This window comes from Mirounga leonina, unplaced genomic scaffold, assembly GCF_011800145.1.
Source record: "Mirounga leonina isolate KUSES-001 unplaced genomic scaffold, KU_Mleo_1.0 Mir_129, whole genome shotgun sequence".
NCBI classification, from domain to species: Eukaryota; Metazoa; Chordata; class Mammalia; order Carnivora; family Phocidae; genus Mirounga; species Mirounga leonina.
In genome coordinates, this window is record NW_023270323.1 from 55,782,057 (window position 1) to 55,787,424 (window position 5,368).

Here is a 5,368-nt window from a genome sequence, read left to right on the forward strand (position 1 = left end):
TGTGAGGAACTGGAGTTTTCTACCAACCTGAATGAACTTGGACTCATCTAGAGTCTCTTGACAAGAGCCCAATCAACGCCTTGATTTCTGCCTTCTAAGGCTGAGTCAGGTAAACCAACTGAACCAACAGGGATTTTTGACATCAAAGCCATGAGAGAATAAATTTGGGTTGTTTTACACCACTAAACATGTATGTCTTTATGGCATCAATGCACAACAAATGCAATGTGTAGAGAACTTTCCAATCAGTTCCTATCACTTTCCTAGATGATGACAGAATTCCTTAGCAGAGCATTTGTTCTCCATACAGCCTAGATCTCCACTGGTAGCTCCTGCCATTCCCTGGAGGCATTTAGGTCAAACAATATCAAAATTACGTTCAAGATGCCCACCCATCCATCCATATCAACTCATTATGGTTTTTTGGGTTTTTTTTAACTGTTTTTTAAACATTCTGTTCTCTTTGCCCTAAATTATTATGCCTTCCCTGACTGATATTCTCCTATTCAAACTTGGAAAGAAATTTAACCCAGACAAGAAAACAAAGGAAAACTTGAGGCACAGAAAACAACAACAAAAAAAGTCAAAGCAAGAGAAAGTGGACTGAAACAAAATATGTGGGGATTTAAATGGAATCAGAAAATCCTGAAGCATAAAAGAGATAAGGCAGGCAAAGGAGGGAGAGAACTGATCTAGAATGATCATGTATACAATATTACAAGGCTCATGCTTTAATTATTTGAGAGGATCCACTGAAAGATATTTGGCAGAAGATTGTATAGTTATATTTAATGCTTTTTTTTTTTTTTTAAGAGGGCTTTAAGGCAGTATGAAAGTATTTGAAAAGGTCATAATGTAAGTAATCTACGTAGTCAATAGAAGTGATAAAGATGTGAAACAGGTTTGTGACAAAAGTGTTGGTGGGGACAGTACTTAAACATTTGACTTAGTATATTCATAAAAACTAATGTTACACAAACAACCTGAATGAATCTTAAAAATATTACGTTGAAGTTGGACACAAAAGTATACACACCATATGGTTCTATTTATACCAAGTTCAAGAACAGGCAAAACTAAATTGTGTTGATAGATTTCAGATGAACAGTTGCCTTGGGAGGCTGAGTCTGACTACAAAGATCATGAAGGAACATTCAGGGATGTTGGAAATATACAATACCTTAATTTAAGGTAGTGCTTTCACAAATGTATACATTTGTCAAAATTTGTGCATTTCATTGTATGAATACTATAATCCTATAGAGTCGATTAAATAATTGTAAGGCAAAATTAGCAAAAATACAGATGTCAGCAGTAAGGAGAGAGGATAGTCAAATAAATCAAAAACTTCATCAGAACCTGGGGATATGACAAATTGAGAGAGGGAATTCATAAGGTGCAGTTTGGATTAAGAGAAAAATATGAGCATGATGAGTTCATTTTGCAATATTCAGTCTGAGACATGTATGAAGTAGCCAAATAGGACTGTTGGATTTTTAAGCTTGAAGTTCAGGATGAAACATAAGAGTGATTCTGTCAGTTTTGCTGTTGTGACTATGTTTTCATTTATTTATATTTAACTGATTATTGCTGATATCTGGGAAAGCCATTCACGTTTATACATCAATTCTGTAACTTCCTACATTACTAAATTCTCTAAATTTTTGTACTTTATAAATCATGCCCATGGCTTTTCTATGTAGACAAGCATAGTATCTGCAAATAATGAAATTACTTCCTTATTCTAGGCATTTACTTACTTATTTGATATCTTCATTCTCTCTGAAGGCAGTTAGCACAAGAAAATGGATGGAGGTGAGAAAGGAAGGCCTTGGTCTGTCTCTGACATTAGATTTTCTTTGCAATTCATTGGTTCTTTTCCTGTTCTGGTCCTCAATCAGTATGGTGTAATCTTCACTACCATGTGTTTCAGATACAAACAAAAGTACACTTAAGTCTTAATAATGCCATTCAATAGTGACGTGATCTTAGACAAGTAATTGAACTTCAGGGAGACTAAGTTTTGGTCATTGCAAATTTAAAAGAATAATAATACTTTGCATGTATATTGTGAAGAGAAAGTAATAAACAATGAAATAACACCTGTGGCAAGTTATTTGGAATAATATCTACAAATGTTATTTCTTTATATTCATCCTTTTTTGTAATATGGCTTTACAGCAACTCATAACTCCTAGGAAGGACTAGAGTTTTTCACTTCCTTTGAATTGAGTAGTTTTGTGCCTTCATTTAACCATTAGAATGCAGTGCAAATGATGATATATCAGTACCTTGACCTAGGCCTCAAAAGTCTTTTCTGACCCCTGTTCTAGTCAATTGCTCAAAAAAAAAAAAAAAAAAAAACACCTCATGAGTACATTATTTCTTAGGTTATTGAATGCTTCAAACTATTTAAACAGCTTTGTCAGTTACAAACAACATACACACATATATAATATATATAGTTCTAATTATATATATTATAATATAATATATATAATATATATATTTTAGTTTCAAATACCTCTTGTCTTCCATTGTTTTGATTTTCTTCCTTTGGGATTTCAGTTTAACATAATTTAGATCTTTTTTTTTTTTTTTGCCTGTCTTCCAAATCAACGAGTTTGGCTCTGACCATATTTATACTTTATATTTCTTCCTATATCTCAACTTTATTCTCTTTTTGGTTTTGCTGCCCTTTTCCAATACCCATTATTAAATTTTTATTTGAATTAATTTTCGGTCAAACTCCTTGCTGTTTGATTTTCATTCCTGATATTAGGTTTTTTATCATTCTTTACTGAGCTCAGTCAACTTTTGTTTCATATCTTCTTGTTTTTGTTTTTTTTTCTTTCTACCCGTTTGTATTCTTTTTGAATTTCTGATTTGAGTTATTTATTCGTGTCTCTAAATGCTTCTTTGTAGATATTCAGTTTGAAGTGTTGTATTATGGTTAACTTCTGTTTTATGATATTTTTGTTGGGGTAACCATCTTTAAAATACTTTGATCTCTTCATTTTCTATTTTTTTTCTTATAATAGTTTTTCATTAAAAAAACTTTATGCACTTTGAATTTTATAGACAATTTCTTAAGATTTTTGCTGTCCTCTACTTTACTGAAAACTTGAGATATATGTGGTTTTCATTTCTTCTTATAGATCAGTCTTTGAATATTTATTAGGAAATTTAAATTATTAGGACTATTACTATTATTAACCTATTACTTTAACCACCTCAGAAATCTCTTTTTCATTTTTGAAATATATTTTTTTCTGAATATAGAATTTTATGTTGACGTTTTTTTGTTTTGTTTTGGCTTGGTTTTGGTTTTGGTTTCTTTCATTTTACAGATATTGCTCCTCTATCTTCTGGCCTTCCTTGTGTCTGATGAGAATTCACTGGTCATTTATATCATTATATCATGTTATCTTCTGTTTCTGGCTTCTTTCACCAGTGTAATGCTTCTAGTTGATCCATGTTGTCGCACATATCTGTGCTTCCTTTTTAATGGCCAAAAAATACCCCATCATATAGATATGCCATGTTTGGTTTATCCATTCATCAGTAGGTGGGCATTTGGATAGTTTTTGCCTTTTGACTATTCATGATCCTTGAATTTAATGTAAAAAGAAAAAAAAAAATCCTCTGGCAGGGTTTTCCAATGAGACTTCCAGAAATGTATTATACTTTAGGGAAACATTAGGTTTAAACTAGGTGTTATGAAATATTTTTTTTGTTCTACTTATAAATCATATTTTTATAATATAAATCTAACAAAGCAGGAATATTTCACAGTTCATGTTCTATCTCTAGAGTTAGGTGGTCAATTATCCATAGAGTGAATGGATATAAATATATTTATAAATTATAAATAAATATATTTACTGTGCTCAATACCAGTGAATATTCCCTATTCAGCAGTTTCTTAGACATATTTTTCCCACACATTCAATTGTATTAGGTTCATTATTGCTATAAGTTCATTCTACTTATAGGAAGAATGCATCTAATGTAGGTTTTTCTAAAAAATATCCCAGGCATTTGTTATAGCAATCAGGGAAAGTTCCAAATTTTATCTGCAGAATGTCTAATATGATACTTTATATTCATTATTTGGGAATACAAATTGGATATTTACTAAGTAGCTTCATACTGGATTATATTATCTTTATTTCTTAAGTTCATGAACATTCAACCTAAAACTTATTCAATATATATGAATTTGTTCATAAATTTATTAGGTTATCAGTGTACTTACTAAGTGAGAAAAAAATGGCCACACTACTTTACAGCTCCTTTAATTAAATATGGAGTTTATTTCTATGCCCCTTGAATCAGAACACTCCTGGTGACTTCCTTTGAACAATAAAATTCAGGAGCACTGATGTTAGAAGTATAAGCCTGGGGAGGAGGGGCAAGATGGCAGAGGAGTTGGAGACCTAAATTTCGTCTGGTCCCAGAAATTCAGCTAGGTAGGTATTACACCATTCTGAGCACCTACAAACTCAACAGGTGATCAAAGAAAAGAATAGCAGCTATTCTCTGAACAGAAAAGTGACCACTTTCTGGAAGGTAGGACATGCAGAGAAGTGAATTTGCGGTGATATTTGGGAAGATAGACCGCGGGGGGAGGGAGCCTCCGTCAGCCAGAGTGATAGAGCAGCGGAGCACAAAATCAGAACTTTGAGAAGTCTGCTCCTCTGAGGGATGTTGCTCCGTGGCTAAGTGGGGGGTGGAACCCTTGCTGGGACAGTGTGGTCTCAGGACCCACAGGGTCACAGAAAGACCAGGGATGCCTAAGTGGGGCAGAGTTCCCAGGTGTCAGGGCAGGGAAGATGGCTGAAAAGACAGAGCTGAGGAGTGGGCTCTCAGCTCAGGGTTGCTGCTGTGATCTGCGGCACAGTCAGGCCACTACTCTTCCAGCAGGGACCCAACAAGTGGTAGGTCCGGGGAGACAGCCCTTCCACCCCCGGGAGGAGCAGCGAGGGAGAGCTCACTGCAGGAATCTGCTGGGTTTGGAGACTCCAGACAGGGTTGGGTGCCAGAGATAGAAACACTTGGTCACAGGCCAGGTGACCACAGAGTGTGGCCGGGGACTGGGGAGACAGGAGAGATTGACCGCTTTACTCTGAGGGCTCACTGAGAAGTGGGACCCTGAGTTCCCGACTCCTCTGGGGCAGAGATTGGGAGGCCGCCATTTTCACTCTCATCCTCCAAAGCTGTACAGAAAGCTTGCAGGGAATAAAAGCTACCAAGAGCAAACCCAAGCAGATTACTTAGCCCGGCCCCTGACAAGGGCAGTGCAATTCCGCCTCAGGCAAAGACATTTGAAAATCACTGCAACAAGCGCCTCCCCCAGAAGATCAGC